This window comes from Capra hircus, chromosome 29 (genome assembly GCF_001704415.2).
Source record: "Capra hircus breed San Clemente chromosome 29, ASM170441v1, whole genome shotgun sequence".
In the NCBI taxonomy this organism is placed as follows: domain Eukaryota; kingdom Metazoa; phylum Chordata; class Mammalia; order Artiodactyla; family Bovidae; genus Capra; species Capra hircus.
In genome coordinates this window covers 35,814,689-35,841,166 of record NC_030836.1, presented here as the reverse complement: position 1 = coordinate 35,841,166, position 26,478 = coordinate 35,814,689, and the positions used below count along the sequence as shown (strand labels likewise).

Sequence of the window (26,478 nt, the reverse complement as noted above, 5' to 3'; positions counted from 1 at the left end):
GTGAGCCTAATCCAACCCCAGAAGAGCCTGACCATATGTCCCTGCAAACACAGCTTGCTCTGCTGCGGAGCAGACGTTCCCATGAGCTGAGCCGCTTGACTAGAGTTAATGGGTAGCCATAAATCATCAGCTGGAGCCACGAGGAGGCTGCAGGGGAGATGAGGCCACTTGGCCTGAGCTCCAGCATGAGAACTAGGTGTGTGCTCCGCTGGAGCCAGCGTTCAGGGCAGCAGCCAAGCAGGGGAAGGATGGCAGAGCTGGTCCCTGTGCCTGCTCAGAGCTCAGGCTGCAGTCACTCACATTACTGGGGAGACCCTGAGTGCGGAGCACAGAACCCAACTGGCCAGGGCCCTACTCAGATGCTCACCCAGCTGCCTACCCCGGAGATCAGGAAGGGCACTTTACACCCCACTTCCCTTCTCTCCTTGCCAAGGTTCTCATGGAGGTTTTTCCCCAGGAGGTCATGAGCGAGTGGGAGAGGTGGACGAGGAAGGGAGCCCAGACAGGAAAAGGTCCTGGGAAGCTCCAGGACACCAGCAGCCTGGAGGGAAGACTTCTCCATTACCACCCCTTTGTCCTCCGAAGTGCAGCCTCCCCCAGCTCTAAGCTGTACCTGACGCTGGATACACCACTGACTTCCAGCCTGAGACTCCCCCTGGCCCCCAGCCTGGGGCAGCAGGGCCAGTGCAGAGCCCCGGCCACAGTCCACTCATCAGTTCAGCACTGAAGACCATCAGTGCCATCAGCTGGGACTGGTTCTCCAAAACTACGGAGAGGAGGGTAAAGTTGGTGGAGTAACCATGCCCAGCCATTTGTCAGGAGGGCACAGAGGGAAGAAATCAGCCAGGATTTAGCAGGTAGGGAATGTAACTCAAATTAAAAAGATTTAAATTCTGGGCCAATTAAGTGTATGAAAGGGTCCTGAAATTAAAGTTTCAGCAGAAGAATCCATATAATAAAGATTGGTACCACCAGGAGTGTGAGGCAATTCCTCTGTGTGCAATTTCCAGGACAAACTGCACCCCTCTGGGCTGCTTGGGCAGATCAGTGATTTGGAAGGAGGACCGAGAGTTGTGGGAAAAGATGCCGGATGAAATTTCTGCAGGGAGGGGTGTGGCTGAGCTACGAGTCTCACCCTTTCCTTACTTGGCTGAACTTCTAACCCCAAAGCTAGTGAGAAGTGGCTGCTAGGAGATTCCTCAGAAAACCTATACTGTGTTTCGTGCCACCACCGTAAAGGCAAGGGCTTCCCAGGTGGTGCCAGTGGGAAAGAACCTGCCGGCTAATGCAGGAGATTCAAGAGATGCGGGTTTGATCCCTGGGTTGGGAAGATCCCCTGGAGGAGGGCACGGCAACCCACTCCAGTATCCTTGCCTGGAGAACCCCATGGACAGAGGTGGGATCTCCTGCCAAGAATACTGAAGCGGGTTGCCATGCCCTCCTCCAGGGGATCTTCCCAACCCAGGAATTGAACCCCAGACTCACACATCACAAGCAGATTCTTCACCGTCTGAGCCACCAGGGAAGCCCATTTTGAGAAGATAAAGAGACCTGGTGCAGGGTCGCTTCTGAGAAAGTGAAAATTGAGGTGCACCCACATGTCTGTTTACATGTGGCTATATTTCCCTGAAACCTACAACTTCTATCTCTTTGATGCCCAACCTTCCCCTTCCCCTGTGGCTGCTTCCTCAGAAGCAGCAGGTCCCATGCAGGAAAGAGGGTTAAAAGTGGGCTTTCAGTTCCGGCCAGAGGTGGAGATGTGATGCGTGAAGGGTGTTCATTTTTTTTCTTCACCACATACTTTGCAGTCATGACTGCACTTTAAAGAGAATATCAGGTTGGTGGAGTTGGTTAAGATCCAAGACAAATGTTAGCTGTTTGTTTTAAAACCAGGCCTCCTGAGCCACAACCCTAGCAAGCTTTTGACAGGGAAAGCCTCCTCTTACAGACATGGGGACAGCCAGAGGCTTCCTTAGGCTGAGGAAGACTTTCTTTTCTAGTTAGAAACCCGGGGTACAAACAAAGCTAGGCACTAAATAACTGGTCGAACTTTTAAAACAAATGCAAGGTCCTACGAGGAAGTAGACTCTTTATAAGGTTTGGAGACTGTAAAAAAAGGGAGAAACATCCTGAGATCCTGGGCCCAACCCTTGAGTCTCTAAGAATTGTCCCCAATACCCCCCTGGGTCAGTGAGAGTCCTAAAAGGCACCAATGACCACAGCAATAAGATTCTGGCCAAACAGACATATAACTCCTTCGGTCAACAGCCATCAACAAGCCAGCAGCCGGCCAAGAGACCTCGCAGTCAGCACAGAGGTCAGCATCTCAGGAGAAGCTTTGAAATCAGGTGCTGGTTCAGAGTCCAGCCCTAAACTTACCACCTGAGAAACTCCTGGTAAACTACTTACCAGGCCCCAGTTTCCTGATCTGTGTGTGTGTATTTGGGAATGTTGCTCAGTCGTGTCTGGCTCTGCGACATGGAATGTAATCCATGGAATTCTGCAGGACAGAACACTGAAGTGAATAGCCTTTCCCTTCTTCAGGGGATCTTCCCAACCCTGGGATCGAACCCAGATCTCCTGCATTGCAGGCGATCCTTTACCAGCTGAGCCACAATGTAAAGCCAGTGTCCAAACGAAGGGTGATCATGAGGACTAAATGAGATGATATTTGTAAAGCAGCTTGCACTTTTCCCAGCTGTTAAATCTTAATACACGTGTATGTGTGCGTGCCAGCATGCTCAGTTGAATCTGACTCTTTGTGACCCCACAGACTGCAGCTCACCAGGCTCCTCTGTCTGTAGAATTATCCAGGTAAGAGTACTGGAGTGGGTTGCCATTTCCTACTCCAGAGGATCTTCCTGACCCAGGGATCGAACCCATGTCTCTTTTATTTCCTGCACTGGCAGGCAGACTCTTGTGTTAAATACATTTTTAATATACATTTTAAATACATTTAGAGTATAAAAACGTTTAAATTTAAAAATTGTAAAAGCCACTCTTCCCCAGAATCCCAGCCCCCAATTTAGACTATTTGTGATAACTTTTGTGAGGGTTCAAAGAGAAAGCTGAACCTTCATTTCTGGGAAGATGGAGTAGACATTTTTCCTGTTCCATCCACCATATGCAACTAAAATCCCTGGATAGAATGTACAAAACAAACACAAAAAGACTCTGAAAGGTGAAAAGAAAAAGGCAGAATGGTGAGGGGCCTCAGGACCTGACGATAACGCAACAGTCGGTTCTCTGGGCTTATTTTTTGCCTCATATGCAGCAGACTTGGAGCAGAAGATGGCAAATAGGCCAAAAGACCAACTCCCAGCAAAACTCTTCTCTCTTTGGCTAAAGAACAAGGGAAAGGGAGCCTAGCAAGACAGAAAACTTGCAGACAATGAGTGCTCCGCTCCAGCCATCTGCAAAAGGGCTGTGATACAGAGGGCTGGGTGGGAGGCTACCCTGCACCTTCTCCCTCATGCTGCAACAAGACACCTCCAATGTCACTGCTGGTACTGTCACAGGAGGTCAGGCAGGAAGCTGGGGGCTTCATGCCCACCAGGCTATGAGATCACCTTCCCTCGGGGTACAGGTGGAAACCAATGGAGACCTTGACTTCAGGTTCATGGGGAAATAACAAGGCGACCCCCACCTTGCAGAGAGTCTGTGTCAGGAGACAGGTCTCACTGTCACTCAGCAGTAATGAACTCGACACATGCCCCCTTCCCTGACGTCAGTGGAGCCACGTGGGGAGCAGAACAAGGCACCCCTCCCCCTGCCGGTCAGGACATTTTAGTGAAGGCCTAGCTAGGAGCCAGAAACACACCTCCCCACCCGCTGTCCAGCAGTAATGAGGAGCCCCCTCAGGTGTCACTGGATGTCCAGTGAGGGACTCAGAATTCTACTGCCACCTGGCAGCAGCAGGTAGCCTTCCCCTGTAATCCTAAATGTGCGTGTACCAAACCACAAAGCTGCAAAATATTGAAGCAAAAACTGATGGAACCGAGAGGAAAAAACAAACAGACCCACAGCTACGGCTGAGGACTTCAATGCCCCATGTGCTCAGTCACCCCGTTGTGTCCGACTCTTTGTGACCCCATGGAATGTAGCTTGCCAGGCTCCTCTGTCCATAGGATTTCCCAGGCAAGAATACTGGAGTGGGTTTACCCCTATTCAACAATTAAAAGAAAAATTAGAAAATTAGCAAGGGTATCAGTTCAGTTCAGTTCAGTTCAGTTGTTCAGTTGTGTCCAACTCTTTGCCACCCCATGAATCACAGCACGCCAGGCCTCCCTGTCCATCACCAACCCCCAGAGTTCACCCAGACTCATGTCCATCGAGTCAGTGATGCCATCCAGCCATCTCGTCCTCTGTTGTCCCCTTCTCCTCCTGCCCTCAACTCCTCCCAGGATCAGAGGCTTTTCCAATGAGTCAACTCTTCGCATGAGGTGGCCAAAGTATTGGAGTTTCAGCCTCAGCATCAGTCCTTCCAAAGAACACCCAGGACTGATCTCCTATAGAATGCACTGGTTGGATCTCCTAGTAGGGTATCAGTTCAGTTCAGTTCAGTTCAGTCGCTCAGTTGTGTCCGACTCTTTGCGACCCCATGAATTGCAGCATGCCGGGACTCCCTGTCTATCACCAACCCTTGGAGTTCACCCAGACTCATGTCCATCGAGTCAGTGATGCCATCCAGCCATCTCATCCTCTGTTGTCCCCTTCTCCTCCTGCCCCCAATCCTTCCCAGCATCAAAGGCTTTTCCAGTGAGTCAACTCTTCGCATGAGGTAGCCAAAGTACTGGAGTTTCAGCTTTAGCATCGTTAACCTCCAAAGAAATCCCAGGGCTGATCTTCAGAATGGACTGGTTGGATCTCCTTGCAGTCCAAGGGACTCTCAAGAGTCCTCTCCAACACCACCATTCAAAAGCATCAATTCTTCGGCACTCAGCCTTCTTCACAGTCCAACTCTCACATCCATACATGACCACAGGAAAAACCATAGCCTTGACTAGACAGACCTTAGTCGGCAAAGTAATGTCTCTGCTTTTTAATATGCTATCTAAGCTGGTCATAACTTTTCTTCCAAGGAGTAAGCGTCTTTTAATTTCATGGCTGCAGTCACCATCTGCAGTGATTTTGGAGCCCCCCAAAAATAAAGTCTGGCACTGTTTCCACTGTTTCCCCATCTATTTCCCATGAAGTGATGGGACCAGATGCCATGATCTTCGTTTTCTGAATGTTGAGCTTTAAGCCAACTTTTTCACTCTCCTCTTTCCCTTTCATCAAGAGGCTTTTGAGTTCCTCTTCACTTTCTGCCATAAGGGCGGTGTCATCTGCATATCTGAGGTTATTGATATTTCTCCCGGCATTCTTGATTCCAGCTTGTGTTTCTTCCAGTCCAGCGTTTCTCATGATGTACTCTGCATAAAAGTTAAATAAGCAGGGTGACAATATACAGCCTTGACGTCCTCCTTTTCCTATTTGGAACCAGTCTGTTGTTCCATGTCCAGTTCTAACTGTTGCTTCCTGACCTGCATACAGATTTCTCAAGAGGCAGGTCAGGTGGTCTGATATTCCCATCTCTCTAAGAATTTTCCACAGTTTATTGTGATCCACACAGTCAAAAGCTTTGGCATAGTCAATAAAGCAGAAATAGATGTTTTTCTGGAACTCTCTTGCAGGGTATAGAAACACTTAAAACCATCACCATCATCAACCAGCAGAATCTCTTTGGTATTTACGGAACACTCCACCCAATGACAGCAGAATACATAGTCTTTTCAAGTTCCCTCAGAACATACACGAAAATAAGCCATATCCTGGGCCATAAAACAAGCCTCAACAAATTTAACAGAACTGAAATCATATAGTGTGTTCTCCAACCACAATGGAATCAAAGTAGAAATCAATAACAGAAAGATAACAAGGAAATTGACAACAGACTTCTAAATAATCCATCGGTCAAAGAAGAAGTCTCAAGAGAAATCAGAAAAGACACTGAACTGGAGGAAAATGGTAATACAACATATAAACATTTGTAGAACACGAATAAAGCTGTACTTCAGTAGAAATTTAGAGAATGAAATGATACATTAGAAAATAGTGTGAGTCAAATCTATCATCTAGGCTCCCAGTGCAATAACCTGGGGGGCGGCGGGGGAGGGGGGGAGGAGAACAAAATAAACCCAAAGAAAGCGGAGGGAAGGAAACAAAATGTGTATACAAATGTTTATAGCAGGGTTTTTCAGTTGAGTGCAGTTGCTGAAACACACCGCAGCACAGCCATACCGTGGACTGTAACTCATAACAAAGAGGAACAAACTCTGATGAGCGGTCCCAGTGGCTAAGGAGGGGGTGGACCTTCCCTGGTGGCTCAGTGGTAAAGAATCTGCTTCCCAATGCAGGAGATGCGGGTTCAGTCCCCAAGTTGGAAAGATCCCCTGAATACTGAAGAAACTGGCAACCCTCAGTATTCTTTCCTGAGAAATCCCGTGGACAGAGGAGCCTTGCAGCCAACAGTTCAGTTCAGTTCAGTTCAGTCACTCAGTTGTGTCCGACTCTTTGAGAACCCCATGGACTGCAGCACGCCAGGCTTCCCTGTCCATCACCAACTCCTGGAGTTCACTCAGACTCATGTCCATTGAGTCAGTGATGCCATCCAACTATCTCATCCTCTGTCGTCCCCTTCTCCTCCCCCCTTCAAAAGACCAGCTTCAGGGTCTTTTCAAATGAGTCAGCTCTTCACATCAGGTGGCCAAAGTATTGGAGTTTCAGCGTCAACATCAGTCCTTCCAATGAATAGTCAGGACTGATTTCCTTTAGGATGGACTGGTTGGATCTCCTTGCTGTCCAAAGGACTCTCAAGAGTCCTCTCCAACACCACAGTTCAAAAGCATCAATTCTTCTGCACTCAGCTTTCTTTATAGTCCAACTCTCACATCCATACATGACTATTGGAAAAACCATAGCCTTGACTAGACGGACCTTTGTTGGCAAAGTAATGTCTCTACTTTTTAATATGCTGTCTAGGGTGGTCATAACTTTTCTTCCAAGGAGGAAGCGTCTTTTAATTTACAGTATGAAAAGGCAAAAAGACGCCTGCAGTTCATGGTGTCGCAAAGAGTTGGACATGATTTTTTGACGACACAACAACAAAAGAGGGGGTGAGAGTGAGATGAAACCACATAAAAGGCCAGCATGAAGATGCTTAGTGATGCTGGACATGCTCTGTATCACGGTCAGTATCCTGGCTGTGATATTAGAGTTTTGTGGGATGTTGTCATTGGGGAAACTAGGTAAAGAGCATATGAGCTTTCTCTGTATGATTTCTTACAACTACCTGAAATCTACATCTATCTAAGAATAAAAATATAGAGAAAGGAGAGCTGAGAGATCCAGAAATGGCTTCTAGAGGATCCTAAAGTCATGGTGGCAGGGGATGCTAAACACCAGCTGTCTGAGCCACCTTGTCTTGCCCTGTCCGAAGAACCGACTGAAGCCAGTTCTGCCTCAGGACTGCAAGGGGCATGGAGGGTCAGGCTGAAGGGAGGGTGTACATACAACTTTTGCTTTCAAAGGAACCAGACGAAGAATAAGTTCTGTATCAGACTACAGCAAGGGCAGACATCCAAGGAGAAAAGACACCTATGTTCAAAAGTTCCTAATTCAAGTTCAGCCCTTAAGGATGTGCACAGGTTGGAGACAGCAGGAAAGTTGGGGGGAGGTAGGCTGACACTCTGAGAACCATGGATACAAAGAGCAGCTCCTTGTGACATGCTCTGCTTTGTACCAGCTGTCCCTGAGCCCTCGCTCATTCCTCAGCACCTCCTTAAATGATCTGAGATGCTTGATGGCCTCCATGCATTGCCACTTTTTACCCTAAGTTAGCTCAAGATAAAAAAAAGCACTGCCCCCAAATACCGAGGCTTGGACTCTGGCAGTTTAAATACCGAGAATTAAATAGCTGGCACCTAAGGACAAATTCAATCCCTCCTTCAGTTGCCATAAAGCCACAGAACCTGCTTCAACACAGAGAGACAGAAGGGTGGATTACAACAGTAATAATGACTTCCACCTGGGTGATGTGGGGACCCTGCCTTCCTCTCTCTGCACAGATTTCATCCTCTGTTACGTGGAGGTCATAGAGAGATAGGAGGGTCTATCTCTATGCCTCCCCTTCCCTTCGAGAATCAATTGAAATGCCAACCACCCATACAAAGCCTCCCCTTGATCATCTTCAGATACCTTCTCCCTCCTCTCAACCCTTAAAAACTTTATCTAAAATACTCCCTTTTAAATTAATTTTGATTGGAGTACAGCTGCTTTACAAGGTTGTGTTAATTTCTACAGTACAGCAAAGTGAGTCAGGCATGCATGTACATATATCCACTCCCTTTTGGATTTTCTTGCTGTTTAGCCACAGAGCACTGGGCAGAGTTCCCCGAGCTGCACAGTATGTTCTCATTGATTATCTATTTTATGCATAGTCTCAGCAGTGTGTATGCGTCAATCCCAATCTCCCAATTCCTCCCACCCTCCCTCTCCACTTGGTGTCCATATATTCGTTCTCTCCCTCTGTGTCACTATTCCAGCTTTGCAAATAAGATCACCTATACCATTTTTGCACGCTTCTTATCTTGTGTTAGAAGAACATGTCTGATATTCCCTACTAAAGTGGAAATTCCTTGAGGACATGTGTTTGTTTTGCCTTTATTTGTCCACCCATAGTGCCCAGTATGACACAGATAAAGTAGGCAGTGAGTATTTGCTGAAAGAAAAAACCAAGGGCAAATTGAGATCATTTGTTCCAGATGAGGAAGTTCTTCTAAAAGGATAAAATAAAAAAAATTATAGAGTGTAAAGTCATGGCATATATCTAAGGTCTGGTCATTTCTCCCCTCCTACTTACCATGTGATCCGAGCCTATTACTTTCACCTCTTTGACATCTCACAGACAAGGCTCTGTGAACAGGGATCATAGGAAAGGTGAGATTGCTTCATTTGCTCTTGTTTTTAATTTCTACCACTCCTAATTTCAAAAGAATGAAATTGAAGGTTGGGTACAATAAAACCCAGGTATATAAAGATAAAATTGAGAAATCGGAAATGTATTGAGGAAATGGGGGAGACAAACTAACTAGTACCTTGGGTGAAAGTCACTGAGATTGGCCTCTAAATTGAGTGCTAAGCTTCCTGGTAGCCAAGGCAAAAAGGCAAAGTGGTAGTGTTCTTAGTTCTCATTGTCATAAAAAAAGATCCTACCAGATATTGGCAAAGATAAACCCTTTCCGGGAGCTGCCTTTGGCAGGAATGACGGTGTCCTTCCCTTTTTTTTCTTTAGTTTTTTATTTTTTAAATTTTAAAATCTTTAATTCTTACATGCGTTCCCAAACATGAACCCCCCTCCCACCTCCCTCCCCATAACATCTCTCTGGGTCATCCCCATGCACCAGCCCCAAGCATGCTGTATCCTGCATCAGACATAGACTGGCGATTCAATTCTTACATGATAGTATACATGTTTCAATGCCATTCTCCCAAATCATCCCACCCTCTCCCTCTCCCTCTGAGTCCAAAAGTCCGTTATACACATCTGTGTCTTTTTTGCTGTCTTGCATACAGGGTCGTCATTGCCATCTTCCTAAATTCCATATATATATGTCCTTCCCTTTAAAAGGCTGAAGAAAAACATTGTAGGCAACATCCTCTACTGCCCCCTCCCCAAGTCAGCAATGCTGAGGACCAGCCTCTCACCCTGGGAGGCCCTGCTTCTGGGTGAGCATCAGAAAGGGTTGCAGTAAAGAGCAGGGCCCCAGCCGACCCACCAGCCCCAAGCAGCTGCAAAATTGGCCAGTCACGTCATTATTTAATGCTGTCTGACGGGGTGTAGGAAAATGCCTGCCTGAAACAACTATTTCGCATTTGGCATGAGGTTCGGCTGTCCTCTCTGACAATAAATTGCCATTGGATTAAGTTCTCTACTAAAATACATCATGTCTCCTGAGTGTAAAAAATAAGCTATGATAATAAACCATGATAATCACTGTGTCAGGAGAGCATGTACCAAGTTCATTTTAAAAGTCATCAATTGCTTGCAAGTTAAAGAGAAGAGTGTTGCAAAGAGACAGGTGAGAAATGGGGCGGCGGCTGGGGGTTGGGGGCACTGGGGGCAGACAGAGCTCAGGAAACAACAGCAGCCGAAAGTCAGGGCTCTTTGAATCTTGGTGACAGGTTACCTGGCCTTTCATTGTTCTATTCACTCTGCTTTTGTGTGTTTGAAAATACCCATATTTAAAAAGAAAACAACTATAAACCTAAGAGCATTGCAATTTATACTGCAAGATTCTGGCCATGAATAGTGGTTTGAACCCTGAAAAGCCCTCCCTGGGTTATCCACTATTCACTCACTAACACTGCTGCGACTCAGCTCCAGAACACCCCAAGTGGCTTTCCCAAGTTCACACGCCGGCCTGGCCCCAGTCCTGGCTGAGGACACCCAGGGACCCACTGGACTCTGAGTGCTCCAAAAGGCATCTCAAACAATGAACTGTCTGTTCCCAGTCCAGTGGTGGCCTGGGAGAGCTGGTCTCTGCTCCTTCGATGGCTGCAGTAAGAAACTTTAACCCTCAGTGGAGGCGGAGGAACACGGGGAACCCTGAGCCTCCCTGGAGTGGGAGAGGGAAAACATGGCCTTGGCCCCAGCACTGGTGGCCCTGGGATGGGAGGAAGGAAAGAGAAGGAGCAGGAATCAGAGGAGGGCAGGTAACTCCTGTCCAGCCAAGGCCTCTCTGTCTGCAAGCTCCTGACCTAGAAACTAGAGTCAAGAGGGGTGATCCAGCAAAGAGGAGCCCAGAGCAGAGGAGGGGACCCCGCAGAGGGACGAGAGGGCTGAGACCTGGAAACCAGGAGGTCCTCAGACGTGGGTGAACTCCATGCAGCCTCGTCTCCCAGAGCTGGATGCAGAGAGACTGGTGGATGCGTGGCTGGCCGGAGCCTGGGGCCTCTGACGCAATCTGATGCCATCAGCGCAGGGAAGGGGCACACGGGCAAGCAGCGGGGGACAGAGAAGAGGGGAGCTCCAGGCTGACCCCTCTGCACCCCAAAGCAGGCCCCCTGCCCCAGCAGCAGCCAGCTCACTCCTGCTCTGTTTGAAGAGAGCAGAAGGGGACCGTGCTTTGATTTTTCCTAAAACAAACATCAGGCTGAGGAAGGAGATAAGCTGCGCCCAGGCTGGCTCAGGCTCCCGGGTGTGCGGGAAGTCACACTTCATATTTCCACCACAAGGGCCCCGGGGAGCCCCCCACCCGCCCCTTCTCCTCCAGGAAGGGTGGGAGGGAGGCTCTGCTGCGATCCGGGGACAGTGTCGGCTGAGGCATATTTCACTGCCAGCCAGACCCACGAGATCCAACAAGGACAGAGGGACCTTGGTGCCTGCCCCCTCCTGACCCTGGAGGCTTGGAAAAGTGACCTTGTGGGGAGGGGGACATTTCCCTAGGAATCTGCCTGGGTCACACCTCCTGTGAGAGGCAGGGACCTGACCTTGCCTCCCTGCCCCACAGGCCTCAAGCCCCCATCTGCACCCCTTGAGCTCAGGGTGGCAAGAAGTCCGCCAGCCAGGCACTCAGGGTTCCAAGTGCTTCTCACAGGTCGTCTCACCTGGTCCCCTCCGCGAACCTCCCAGGCAGGTACTGCTGTCACCTCCAGGTACAGATAAGGAGCCAAGGTCACCAGTAGTTCTCGGACGACCCGCCTTGAATCTGACCCTTGGCTCTGGGACCCAAGGGAAAGCTGGTTTGCCTAAGGTCCCGCACTCCAGGGCAGCTCAGCCGCCCTGTTGCCCGGAGACTGGGGTTCCACCCGCCCTTGGCACTGCCTTCAGCCCTTCTTCCTCCGCTGGCTCCCCTGCAGTCCCTTGTCCAGCCTCTCCCAGCTCCCCGTATGCGTATATGCCCAAATACTCAGGGCCCCAAAGCCTCTGCATATACACGCATATACACCATCATACCTGCACACACATAGATTCATATGTTTCTCCCACTGAAAGGCCAATTCCACACAACTTCTCTCAAAAGAAAGGAAGACATGAATTGCTCCCCTTTTCTAAGCAAATAAAAATTTTTTTTTATTTTTCAGTCACGTGGGCCTTGATAAGCCAGTCCCTTAGGGTTACACGGAGAATTCCAAAGGAGCCGATGTGGGTGGGTACACGGGGAGCCCAAGGGGCAGGATGGATGCCGACCCCCGCTCGCTGGGAGATGAAGAGCCCGGGCCTGTTAATGAGCCCAAGAGGGCGAAGCCCCGGTGCCAGATGTCACTCCTGAGCAGCGATCAGATCAGGCAGTGCACCTGACCAAGGGCCAGCGGCCAGGAGACCACTAACAGAACTGTGCTCCAAAGTTCAGGGTGAGCGAGCAACAAGAGTCCGCAGGAAGCTCTCGGAACGCCTCCACACCTCGTGGAGGAAGTGCCAGGAAAAGGCCAGGCTCTATCTTGTCTCTGCCATGCAGCTATAGAAAGACGCTCTTGGTGACCAGAAAGGACCCTTGGGAGTTTGGGACTGACATGCACACAGTAGGTTTAAAATAGATAACCAACAAGGACCTACTGTTTAAAAAAAAATTAAGTTTATAGAAATAAAGTCTAAAGAATAAAGAGAAAAAAAGAAATATTGAAAAGGAAATGGGTCAGCACCCCAAGCCCTGCCCCCACATGGGGGAGACTGCAGGCTGACCAGCCATTGCCCGTGTTTCTGTCTGCTTCTAAACGTGCCTGGGTTGGGCCGGAACGTCCATGGCTCGGTGTCACCTCTCTTGAGTAATTTCCCTGAGTCTGTCCTTCATGAGCTGCCTCCTAAATTTAATTTTCTAAGCAGATTTTACTACAAGAGAGGACGATAATAACAATAATAATGGCTACCTTATACTGAATTCTGACCAAACAGTTTATAGGTGTATCCCCCTTACACAGTCACAAGACTCGCATGCCTTGGGGTTGTTTCGTCAACACGGCCCTTCTGCCTGTCGTGAACCGCTCGCCGGCAGGCAGTGACCTGACCAACGCTGTTGCTCTGCGTGTTTCATCCCAGCACCTCATTTTCAGTTATGTATTCCACTAAACCAGATTCAGTGAGCAGCCCTCTAGGGGGAGGACACACCTCTTTACCCCAAGTTGCAAGTGAGAGCTTTTCTTCTTTATTAACACAGTAATAAAGATAGCTAACACTTATTGCTCCTAGTAGGTGCCAAGCACTCTGCCTCATGTGCCATATTCATCATCTAATGTGACTGTCTGAAGAAACCTGTTATTATTTTCCCCATTACAAAGAGAGCCCCAGAGGTTTAGAGAAGCAGCAACAAAGAGGCAAAGCCAGGATCTGAGCCTGTACTCAAACCATGAGGCAAACAACCCCGGTCTGAGGATTTGGACTCTTTATCACTAACCTAATCTCCAAAATCAAACATATTAAAAATGAAACTCATACGGTAAATAAACGGGGGGAAAGTCCCCATAATCCACTGTTACACAGCTATATCCCCTTCACCACGATGCCCCTCTCTTTCCCACAAACTTCCACTGCTAAAGGTTTGACACACAGCCTTCCAAATGCTTTTTGGTATACATATGTACTGTGCTGTGCTTAGCTGCTTCAGTCCTGTCTGTCTCTGCAACCCCATGGACTGTAGGCCGCCAGGCTCCTCTGTCCATGGGCTTCTCCAGCCAAGAGTACTGGAGTGGGTTGACACTTGCTCCTCCAGTTGATCTTCCAGACCCAGGGATCGAAACAGTGTCTCCTGCGTCTCCTGCATTGCAGGCAGATTCTTTACCACTGAGCCACAGGGGAAGCCCAGAATTCCCTGTAGTTGCTTTCAAAAAGTTCAACTCATTAACACAGAGACTCACTTCTGGCACAAAGCATATGAGTAGGTATTCTCCCCTCCTCTCTTCATTTTTCTTTCTTAAAAAGAAGACAATACCACGTGATTTCAGAATGCCAGTCCCTGTTTAGAAACCAACGTGCCACGTCACTCAGCGTGAAGCCCCAACTCTCTGGGCTGGGGCTCAAGGCCTGGGTCGCGTTCACCTGCACCCACCAACCCGCTCCCCAACGCTCCTCTGCACCAGGCCAGCTCCCTTGTCACGTCACAGAGAAGCCTCACTGCCCCTCCCGCTGCCTCTGCTCCGGCTGATTTCACAGTCTCTCCCTTCAACTGCGAGCCCCCTGGGTGCAAAAACCATGTCTCCTAGTCCACATTCCTGGATTCTAGTGAGAAAATGATAACTATAGAAAAGGTGGGAAAGGGAGAACAATCATGAGGAAGGACGCAGTGCCTGCCTCCGGAGACGAACTTCCCCTCCATCCACACTCTGCCCTCACCCATCCACCCTCTCCAGCTTTCAGATTCAGCTGTGCCGTCCACACCCACCTCAACTCCTCCTCCTCCAGAAACTTTCTGGACTGCTCTGCTCTATTTATTTATTTCCTAAGAATATGCAAAAAAACCCTCCGAACTAGACTCTTCACTCTCTTGAGGGCAAGGAGATACTGTCCACAAATAAACGCATTCTCTTTTGATGTCATTGAGACAGAAACTCAGCTGTTGAGAATTTCTGTGAGATCAGAGGCCCAGGAGGAACCATTTGAACCATTCTCACCGTTTCTAACCCTAAATTCTACCAAGCTGGTTGTCACTTAATCAATGTCAGTTTTCTAACCTGCAAAATGGGATTAATAATAGAACTCTATTGTTCTGTTATTAGCCATCAAGCTGCTGTGAGGACAGATGACAATGTAACATACAAATAATTATAACCTATAAATACATGCAACATACAGAGACTTAACAGCGCCCAGATGGGATGTAGAAAATCTCCCATTATTAGCAGCAGCCGTTGTATTATTATAACACCTTCCAAAATGTGTCCAGGTTTCTCTCCCCAAGGCCCAGTGTAAAGAGAATGCAGTGATGAGAGCTACCCACTGGGCGGCAGCGCAGAGTTCAAAACAGATTTTGGTGTCTAAGTACTGGCTTGGTAAGCAGAGGAAAGAAATGGAAATATTTAATATCACTTTTCTGGTCCATGACATCCAAAACTACTTTAACAGTCAAGAAGGGCTACTTCCCAGAGGCAGTAGCAAACCTATGTTTGCAGTTAGATTTTTTAGAGAGCTGTTCTCCTTCCAGGGCTACCTGCAGATAGAAGAAGGGATGGGCATGCTTTGGGTAGGAAAACTCCCCCCAAAATAGAGAAGCAAGGGCATTTCCAATGTATAAAGCCCAAAAGATACATCTTCTTTTGTTTCAGAAAAAGTAACAGGCAAAATCTTTTGAAAATCCACTTGGAGTTGTAATTTCCTGTTTATGGAACTGGTGAGTCTTAAGGGCTTCCCTGGTGGCTCAGAGGTTAAAGCATCTGGCTGGAATGCGGGAGACCCGGGTTCAATCCCTGGGTCGGGAAGATCCCCTGAAGAAGGAAATGGCAAATCACTCCAGTACTCTTGCCTGGAGAATCCCATGGAGGGAGGAGCCTGGTAGGCTACAGTCCATGGGGTCGCAGAGTTGGACACGACTGAGCGACTTCACTTCACTTTAAAGTTTAAAAGGGACCATGAAAGTAATGGTCAAGTCTAATGCATCATCTAAAAAGGAATCGGACTCAGGAAAAACGAGTCCCAGGCAGAAGGTCACCTGGTGGTAGCACAGCCTAAAAAGTTTAGCTCTTCTGACCCCCAGGCCATGACTGTCCAGGCCACTGGTGTGTCTGAGTTGCTCAGTCGTGTCCAGCTCTGTGTAACCCCCTGGACCGTAGCCCACCAGGCTCCTCTGTCCATGGGATTCTCCAGGCAAGAATACTGGAGTGGGTTGCCATTCCCTTCTCCAGGGGATCTTCCCAACCTGAGGACAGAACCCGGGTCTCCTGCATTACAGCCAGATTCTTTACCATCTGAGCCACCACCCGTGCATGTATAAATAGGTGACTTTTGAAGGAATAAGAGCAAAGTGACTCAGACATAGTGCCCTGGGCTCATAAGAGCTAGGAGAGACTTACCCGTTACGCAGTCAGGTATTTATCTAATTATCTCAAAGGCAATATGTGTCAGCCTTTCCCAGGATGGTGGGGAGAGAATATAGCCCAACCATTGGAATCTTCATTTAGATAGAGATTGGACAACAAGGAAATTTACCCAGTGTGCTTTTAAGGTTTTCTTGCCCAGAACAGTACATAAACTTTCTTGTCCGGAAGATCCTCATTTTTTCTCAGCCTGACTCCAATCCATTTGCCAATCCAAAACAGAGTGTGTTACACATTAAAGCCACAGGAGTCTTTATGGGTAACATATGGAGCCATAATAGCTTGTAACCCAGTAGTACTGTCCCTAGAGTTAATATAACTCTGTTAACATATGTTTCTGCTATTCCCATCCTGAGAGATGTGTATTGAAATATGCTACACACAATGTATGGTTAATTGAAAGATACAGGGGGTATATTAAAAAATAAATCTGTTTATATGACCTATGCTGGAATACATCTGAAATACCATACAGTTGCTTTCAACTATTTATAGAAGAAAAGATAGTGAACAATCTCTCTTGTCTTTTCCTCTAATTGCTCTGTCCTTTTCCTTTCAACCTCCCATGTCTTCTTATATGTTTTGTTGGTGCCAAGCTAACCACGGAATTTAAGATTAGAGGGAGTGGGTTGTGATTCCAGGAATTAAGGCAGTTAGTAAGAAGGTGTGGTAGGCAGTAAGGAGGGACAGAAGGAAAGAAAGCTACCGACCATCCTATCCCTCTGAATTCTGGCAGGCCTATATTTCAGAAACTTAATCCAGAGAGGCGATCAAGCATATCCGCTTTCACAGACACAGAGCACAGACCAGCGGTTGCCAGCGGGGAAGGGGGAAGGAGAGGGCTGGGCTGGGAGTCTGAGGCTGGTAGATGCAAACTATCACATTAAGTTTGAATGAATGAACAACAAGGGCTTACTGTAGAGCACCGGGAAATACACTCAATATCCTGTGATAAACCAGAATGGAAAAGAATATGAAAAATAATGTGTATGAATATAGGAGTGTGTATCAGTGTATAACTGGGTCACTTTGCTATACAGCAGAGTTTTGACACAACATTGCAAATCAACTATACCTCGGCTTTTTAAAAGATAAAAAAACAAAGAAGAATATCCCCTTTCCTCTCCCTTTGTTCCATGGTCATATCCACGTGTCCACGAATGACCTAAACCTACACTTCCTTCGTAAAGCACGGACGTCACTGATGGGGGAAAACCTTCGTCCACGCTTTCCTCTGGCACTTCTTTCATGGCACTGTTCTGTACACAGTTTTCAAGACTGGCTCTATAAACCCTTAACTCTACACATTTCTAGAATTTGTCGTCTCATTACCACTGCCCTTATCTATGTTTCATGGCCTTGAATCTAGATTATTGCAGGAACCTCTTACTTACAGAACTGTCTTCCTGCCAACAGTCTTGTCCTAGTCAATCTAGGCTTGCTCAAGCTCAGCACATTTGCGAGCTGATTAAAATCGAATCTGAGTTAAATATCTGATTTTAAATCCTTCCATGGCTGCCTATTACTTACCAGACAAAACACAAAGTCCTTAACATATATGGAAGGCCCTTCATGATAAGACCCCCCCACCCAACCTTCCAGCCTCATCTCCCACCCAAAACTGAAAGTGAAAGCCATTCAGTCGTGTCGACTCCTTGCAACCCCGTGGACTGTATCCCACCAGGCTCCTCTGTCCGTAGGATTTCCCAGGCAAGGGTACTGGAGTTGGGGTGCCATTTCCTTTTCCAGGGGATCTTCCTGACCCAGCACACTTGTAACTCAGCCACAGCAAGTATTTCATTTCTAATTCTCTTGTGCCATTGTCCACACTGGCCCCACAGTGAAGAAGGCCTTCCCTTCTTATCTACTGACAAATTCTAGTCATTCTTCAAGACCCAGCTTCCGCAACATTTCCCCTGTGAGGTCATCGCACATCCTCTGAAGGTTATCACCACAGCTGCTAATTCTATCATCCCATAGACGTAACACATGCCTGGAGCCCAGCACTTCCCCCACCACATCACAGCCATCTGCCTGTCCCTCCATAGAAGGTGAGCCTCCTGAGAACCTGGACAAGAGGTTTCAGTCTATAACTCATTTAATAACTACGGAGTTTGGAGACCACACTCTGCAACTTAGTAGCTGGGAGAACACATACTGTAAAACAGGCCCTTTATATCTCTGGCCCCCGGCTTCTTGACACCCAAGAGGAGACAATACTTTAATACCATCCATAATGTTGGGATGTGTATGTCCTTAGAGTTGGACCATAAGGAAGGTTGAGTGCCAAAGAATTGATGCTTTCACACTGTGGTGCTAGAGAAGACTCTTGAGAGTACTTTGGACAGCAAGAAGATCAAACCAATCTCACTTTCTGCCTACTCTCTCGGTCCTCAGAGTACAAGCATTAGCTGTACTAAGCGACAGACAAACCATTAGTGCAATGTCAGAAGGACATGGAGGCTGCACACAAAATGGGCTGGAAGTCATTCCTGGAGGAAGGACTGAAAGGGGATGAATCTGAAGCCAGAGAGAATAGGAATGGGCTACTGACATTCCCCACGTGACACCAGGCTGCACCGAGGCAGCAGCCGTGCACAGGAACGGAGGGGACAACTTTCAAGACATTTGGGAGGTGGAATGAATTCGTGTGACTAGTGAATGATGAGATGTGGGGTCCCTGCCAGGGAGAGTCTGGCCTGCTCAGGCCTGGGGGAAGTTGAGAATGCAGACGCAGGAGCCATTCCCGTGCTGGTTTTAACTGAAGTAACAGGAGAGCACGTGATGGGGCGCCGGGGGAGGGAGGCGTGAGAAATGAGCTGCACAGAGAGCCTCATGGAGCAGCATGGAAGGGCTGGAGGAAGAAGGGGAGCTCATGAGGGCAACTGAGTGGTAACAGCCAGGCAGAGCCGAGGAGCCCAGCGCAGAAGCAGCAAGGAAGCAGTGAAAGGAACATTGTGGATATTCTTAGTGCCTGATACCTGGCAGATGGATAGATTTATTTGTAGAATAAATTAGTGAATCATTGACTTCAAATGACCCACTTAAAGCTGGAAGTTCTTTCATAGAAGTAGGAGCACACCTATTATTTCACCCTAATAGAGTCTTCTGGGTGTTGACGATCAAGGAGAGAGGGACCTTGGACTTCAGAGGAAGAGCAGGGAACCCAAGGAGTGATGGCGGGCTGAAGTCCACTCGAGGATGAAAGAGAGCGTGCATGTCCTCAAGGTGTTTACAACAGAGTCAGGGAGAACAAATTACCCCACAGTTTCACCAATAGTGGAACATCCAGTGCTATGAACCTGCAGATGTGAGACAACGTGAGAGCCACACGGGAAATACAGGGGGAGAAGGGACAAGTCAATGGAACCAGGAGGAAACAACCAGAGAAAGGAATTTAAGGCAAGAAGCTTGACTGAATCCTATAAGTTAGAATCTTGGGACAATTGGGGAATTATGAATATGGACTGGATATCTGATGCTGTCACAGAACTGTCCATTTTCTTAGGTATGAGCATGGTACCATGTTTATGTAGAAAACGGTCTTTATTTTTAGGAAATGCAGCCGAAGTACTTAGGAGTGAAGTGACAGGGTGCAGCTCCCAAATGCGTTGGCAAAAATGGTCTCTCTGTGAAAGAGACAAAGAAAATACAGTGAAATAGTGATTACACTTTCTAAGCGGGTTGGCTTCCCTGGTGGCTCAGCAGTAAAGAATCTACCTGCCAATGTAGGAGATGCGAGTTCGATCCCTGGGGCAGGAAGATTACCTGGAGAAGGAAATGGTAACCCACTCCAGTATTTTTGCCTGGGAAATCCCATGGACAGAGGAGCCTGGTGGGCTGCAGTCCTTGGGATCGCAAACAGTTAGACACAACTTAGCAACTAAACAGCAACAAGAAAAAGCAGAAGATGACTCTATTCTTTCCAATTCTGTATGTCTGATATATTTCAGAATAAAAAATTGAGGGAAAGGTTAAGAAACTTATTCTTCAGAACCTTGGAGATTCGTCTTGCAAAAACAGTTCTGCTATATACAGGGGGCAGGAGCCACACTGACCCCGGAACAGTTAGAGAAAAGAGAGTAGGCAGAGTCCCAGCAAAGTGCAGAAAATGGAGACAGCATATTTCTTATTTTTTAAAAAAGATCAGAGGCACAACTATGAAAGGAGTAACCTTAACCCACTTCTCTTTCAGCACAGATTGGGAAATAACAACTATGAAAATTCTTTGAGAATTCTTGAGGCTGTGTAACTTACTCTCAGTTTGAGGTAATAATTAACTGGCATTTGTGGAGTGTTTGCACATCCCCAGCGCTGCACACATCAGTCCACTGAGTCATGCAGAAGCTGCAGGAGGTGAATGCTAGTATTTCCTCTTTCAGAGTTAAAGCAGTGGAAGCTGTGTGCCCCATTAAAAGTCTCAGCACCTGTCTGGCTCCCTAGCCACCTAGACCTTCCTAACTCAGGCCTTCACGATCTTTCTCAGCTCTCCTTTTAGGGAGTGTGCAAACTAAGCCCAGTAGTTACCTCCTGGGGTGCTGCACCAGCCCTTGGGGCTTCCTTACCCCAGCCCACTCTTTTGTAATATGTTCTTTATTTAACTCTCTGCTCAAACCATCCGAAGTTGAGTGTGCCCATCTCCTGCTGGAATCCTGGGAGCGAGAGGGTGAGAATAAGAGAAAGAAACTGGAGACAGAGTGAACCCTACCCAGCGAGTAAGCGGGTCAGAAAATAACCCTGGTTGGTGGATAAGGCAGCCCCTTAAAGAAAGCAAAACAGTTTGGGAAAACTCTAGGCATAGTAGAATCACTCTGGAGAACAATTTGGAAATAGCTCGTCATGAAGTTGAACGTGCAAATTCTCTATGCCCAGAAATTCCACCCGTAACATCTCTCACGCTCTGGAGAACATGTACAGGAATCTTCCCAGCAGAACTGTTTATATCAGGAAAATTCTGGAAACAATATAAATGTCCATCATTCCTATCTAAGTAATGAAATAATACACCAGACCGAAAAGTGAGCGAACTAGAATTACGTGTACCCACGTGAATGACTCCTACCGACAGAACGTTCAGCAAGGAATATAAGAAGTCAAAGAACACCATTTCCTGCTGGTAAATGCAGGTGCTACCCTGCATGTGTGGTTGAAAAGCAGGCTAAGCAAACTAGGCATCGTTTAGGAATACAGCCATATGTAGTGAGAGAGGAAGGAATGGCTGGGGATACTAAACACCAAATTCAAGGTCATGGTAACCCCTCCCCCACCCCAAGCAGAGGAGGAGGGGCACAAAGGAGGAGGCATCCACAGGGCGCCTCAACTCTGCTGGTGATGTGTTATTTCTTACACTGGGTGATTAGCATCTAGGCTTTATTTTATCAATCCTTGTTCCTTATATGTGACAAATATTTAATAAATATTTTAAGGAAACAACAAAACAACTTATGGAGGTTTCCAGGGAAAAGGAAGAGCCATGGGGTTGCTGGACTCCCTGAGCACACGAGGATGGTTTGCTCACATCTCCTCATTCTTTTCTGCTTCTTTGACTCAAAGTAGCACAAACCGTCTAAGGTTTCTGGGGCCTCTCTGAACTCGAGGTTCATTTGGCTGCAGAGTGGTTCCAAGAGCCAAATGCCAGCCCTAAAAACCTCAGAAGAAGCTTCCCTGGGAAACATACCAAGAGAGCACTCGAGTGCATCAGCTTCCTATCGGGAGAGGTTATAGGAGGATTTCTTTTCATTGTACTTCAATGTACGTTGCTTCACAGATACTGCGTTTTTTGCAGAGTGATGGTTTGCAGTGACCCTGTGTTGAGCAAGTCTATGGGCACCGCTTTTCCAATGGCATTTGCTCATTCATGTCTCTGTGTCCCATTTCAGGAACTCTCTCAGTGCTCAAGATTGTTTTGCTATGATGACGATATTTGCTGCAGTCATCTGTGATCAGTGATCTTTGATGTTAGTACTACAAAGAGATTACAATTCACTGGAGGATCAAATAATGGTTAACATTTTTTAGCAATAAAGTATTTTTTAATCAAGGTATGCATATTTTTCAGACATATTACTATTGCACCTTTAATAGACTACGGAATTGTGTAAATATAAGTTTTATAGGCACTGAGATGGAGAAGGCAATGGCAACCCACTCCAGGGTTCTTGCTTGGAGAATCCCAGGGACGGCGGAGCCTGGTGGGCTGCCGTCTATGGTGTCACACAGAGTTGGACACGACTGACACTGCTTAGCAGCAGCAGCAGCAGCAAGCAGTGAGACTGAAGAACTCACGCAACTCGACTTATTACAATATTCACTTTATTGCAGTGAACTGGAACAGAGTCTGCAGGATTCTCCAGGCCTGCTGTACAGGGCTCAGGGCATGTCTGGGTTGTGTTAGGGAGTCCTTTAGAAACCACATAACATTGCCTCAAGAAATGCTCTCAGTCATTCCAAGAACTCTTTCAGGGCAGAAGAAAGGAACATTGGTCACTGAAGAAAGGACATTGTCTTCCCTGCCATAGCAAAAGGCTGACGAGGCCTCCTAGAGCCCAGCAGAGCAGGGAGGAGCCTAGTTCTGGAAGGGAGAAAACTTGGGCTTGAATCTTGGCTCCACCACTTGCCAGGGTGACCGCACAATTCACTTCACATTCTGAAAGCTCGGTTTCAGCATCTGGAAGGCTGGATCGGTGCACCTGCAGAGGGTGGCTGTGAAGGTCAAGCGGGATCATGTTTGTAGGTTAATCAGCGCCTGCACGGAGCAGAGACCCGGAAGGGACCAGCTCCCTCACCCTCTTGGTCTGACGCTCGTTCCCAGGGAAGCCTCTGCCTGGAGTCACTCTCTGATGGTAGCATGGCCCCAGGCCCTCCGCTCCGTGTGTGGGTACAGGCTGGCGGGGCCATATCCCCTTGCTCTGCAGACCCAGGCCCATGAGGGTGTGTGACAGGGTCACGGCAGCAGAAAGGAGCATTGGTCACTGAAGAAAGGTCATTGTCTCCCTGAATACACTTCCTTAGGCCTCCCAAAGGCTCTTTCCTCAACATCCCCCAGCACCACCACATCTGTTGGGGGAACCTCTGACTGAAACCTGGGCTGGCACCACAGTAACCATTTGTATGAGTTACTTTTTCCCCAGGAGATCCTAGTAAAGAACTCAGAACTAATAAGCCACCACCAACTGGACAAATCTGGTAAAGATCGTAAGGAAAGAGGAGACTCCAGTCCATGCGCCCTCCCAGAGTCCTCCTCGCTGGAATCTGTCTTGGCTGAGCAATACACACACCACCAGGAAGGACCTTGAGTCAGTGTGATTGGCCAGAGACAAGCGGGAAACTACTCCCATCACCATATAACCCAGAGACTGCCAGCCTCATGGCAGAGCAGTCCTCCTGGGTTCCCTCACCCTGCTGCTCTGCACCCGGGCGCCCCTTCCCAATGAAATATCTTGCCTTGTCAGCACTTTCGTCTCCTCGGACAATTCATTTCCAAATGTTGGACAAGAGCCCCCTTGTTAGGAAGCGTGTCCCTTCCTGCAACACCAGAAGTCTCTGCCGGATGAGCCATGGTGAAAGGGACAGGTCCTCTCTGCCGAGTCTAGAAGTCCAGTCCATGGGGTCAGAAGTCCCAAACAGCGGGGGCCTAAACCCCGGCATATACCAGCTAGGACTGCGGCCTGTGGAGCAGGGGAGGGCATGTGCATAGGGGACTGTGTGTAGCAATATGGGCACTTGCCATCTACCTCAGTAAGGATTAGACCACGTGCTGCTGCAGCTGCTGACCTTCAGCACCTGCTGAAGGAGTTCAGGGTTGAGAGCAGAAATGAGACGCTCTGTGCTTGGGAGAAACTGGCAGAACAGGTCTTCAGATAGTTAAATAATTTCATGTGCCGATTTTATGAGCCCAATTCTTGTATCTCCTCAAATCAAGAAAAGCACTAAAACTCTTCGTGGTGACTGCTATTTCTCATGACTAGCAGAAAGCTTCACGAGACCAGCAGAAACCTTCTGGAAAAACATATGTGCTCGATTGCAAGTACTCCCACTTCATCAGAATCACATATACACTGTCGTTTCCCAGGGCCTCTTCAGAGCAGTTTCTCGGAGCTATCTGAGGGGCTGTGTCCTGGGCTGCAGTCCTCATGCTGCCCCAACACAATTTGACTCGCAGCTCTCAGGTTGTGCTTTTCCTTTTTACGTCAACACAATTCAGGGGTGCAGCAACAGCCTCATCAGCCTCCCAAGCCTTCGCCGTCACAGCATCTGCACCGTTGTCCCAAAACCTGCTGTCCTCGGGCAGACTCCCTGCCTCCTCTCGCTCTGTCTTGCCCTTTCTGCCAAGATCACTCTCCCTTGGAAGGAACTAGCTCTGCGTCTTCCTCGGAATGCCTCTGGAAGCCAGGAACTGTTACCTCCCTCGGCAACTTTCTGGCCCGTGTTTGGAATGTGATTTACGGTACTGACCGCGAGTACAAGAGAAGAAGGCAAGGCCAGGCCCTCCCAGCTGAGCGCAGGGCTGGGTTTTTCCGGGTCCCCGCGATGATGCAGGCAGGGAGGGCCCCCTTCCGGGGAGGAGTGAGGGGTCTCTGCCTCTAGGGCCCCACAGTGCGGCGGTGGCGGGGGGGTCTCTTCCCGCGATGGTACAGTGTGGATACCACTGCAATGCCCTCCCAGCCCAATGGGCTGGCGGGTGAGGGTCTGTCTGGGGAGCTTGAAGGAGACGCTGGGTTTGCTGGGACTTGCTGCTGGGACTGCAGGCTTCAGGCCTGATTCAGCCAGCAGGGCTGGGCGCAGGCCAAGGGCCATGGAAAGACTTGGGGTCACACACGCGGCCACGGGCTGCGCTAGCTCAACCGCTGGGGCAGCCAGGGCTCACTGGGCAGGAGAGCGCGGCCCAGGGAGTCGAGACCTTTATGCAATTATAGAGGCTTTTTCTCCACTTTGGCAAGAAGACATTCCTCTCCCGAGGAGGAATTACGAAGCAAATTGTTCCTGACTCTCTTCAAAGGCCAGGGAGGTTAGGACACTCCATCCTTCTCCAGGAAGCTAAAAACACAGGCAGATTGGTCTACTCTCCGTGCTTCAGTGTAAGTCGCTGCCTCTGGCACCTTGACAGAGGCGCCTCCGAGCCCCCAGTCTGGCTGCCGGTGGGACGCAGACTTCTGCTCTCCCTCTTTTCTTTTTTAAGACTTTTTTTCCCTGTGGACCATTTTTAATGAGTTTACTGAGTTTGTTAAAATATTGCTTCTGTTATCTTTTATGTTTTTGGTTTTTTGGCCTCTAAGGCACCTGGGATCTTAGTTCCCTAACCAAGGATCAAACCCGCAGCCCCTGCATTGGAAGGCAAAGTCTTAACCACTGGACCACGGGGGAAGTCCCTCCGCTTCCTTTTTTATTTGCTGCAACACAATAAGAAATACATGTGCTGGTCCTTGTCGCCTGGTTCCTGATACAGAATCCCTAAAACAGTCATGATTTCCTGGGTGACAGATGCTAGAGGCATTCTTCTGTTCTATCATTTGATGCTGGTTTCTGGTTCAGAGCTCCTAAATCCTTGGAGTTTCCCATGTGAGGAAACCTCCATAAAAATCCCTCAGCTATGCAGATGGGAGCACACTATATGGTTGGGAAACTGTTCTGGATTGGTCGACACACCCACATGCTGAGAACAACAAGCCCCAAGCCCACATGCGTGGGGATCCTCCTGGACCTTGCCCTGTGTACCTCCTCGCCTGTTTGCCTATGTCCTTCATCATGTCCTCTGTGATCAACCAGGAAACATAAGCTAACGTTTCCCTCACTTCCGTGAGCCGTTCCAGCTCAGAACTGAGAGGGATTCATGCTTTGTAGCCAAGTAAGTCAGAAGTATGGGGGCCCTGGGGGCCCATTACTTGTGATTGGTTCTGAAGTGTGGGCAATCTTGTGAGACAGAGCTTTAACCTGTGGAAACTGATGCTAATTCCCAAAATGACTTTAACTAGAGGACACACTGTTGGTATCCAGAGAGCTAGAAATTGGTTGGCAAGGGGGAAGAAAAAAAAAAACATAAATTTGGTGTCAAAAGTGTTGCAGGTAGAGAAACAGCTTGTCCCTTACCCTCCAACCCATGGGAACTTTTCCTCTCAGAGCTTTTACTGGCAATTGCTGCAGTGGAAAACAGGAGGGGCAACAAAAATAACAACCCCAAAAATGTGACAACATTTTGGGTAATTTCACAAAGATCTTACAGTTGCTGACTGCCAGCTGAGACATCAACCCCAACAAACCCTTCTGAATCCTGTCCAGGCTCCCAGTAGCTTGGAGAGCCAGGCAGGCTCTTCTGGCCCCCTGCTCCTTCCACCAGAAATTTCTGTCAAGTGCCAAAGCTTTGTCCAAGCCCCCTTCCTGGCCCCTCACCCTGGACCCCTCTCCAGAAGAAGTCCA

General features: G+C 48.2%; 1 long non-coding RNA gene across 1 annotated transcript in view; it reads right to left on the bottom strand.

The window, feature by feature from the left end:
• LOC108634244 overlaps window positions 1-11,263 on the bottom strand; it is a 32,448-nt gene extending 21,185 nt beyond the window's left edge. The window contains exons 1-2 of the long non-coding RNA XR_001917519.1: window positions 10,889-11,263; window positions 8,903-8,955 (exon numbers count right to left, since the gene is read on the bottom strand). This is a non-coding gene — a long non-coding RNA (uncharacterized LOC108634244). The remainder of the gene's footprint in view (window positions 1-8,902; window positions 8,956-10,888) is intronic.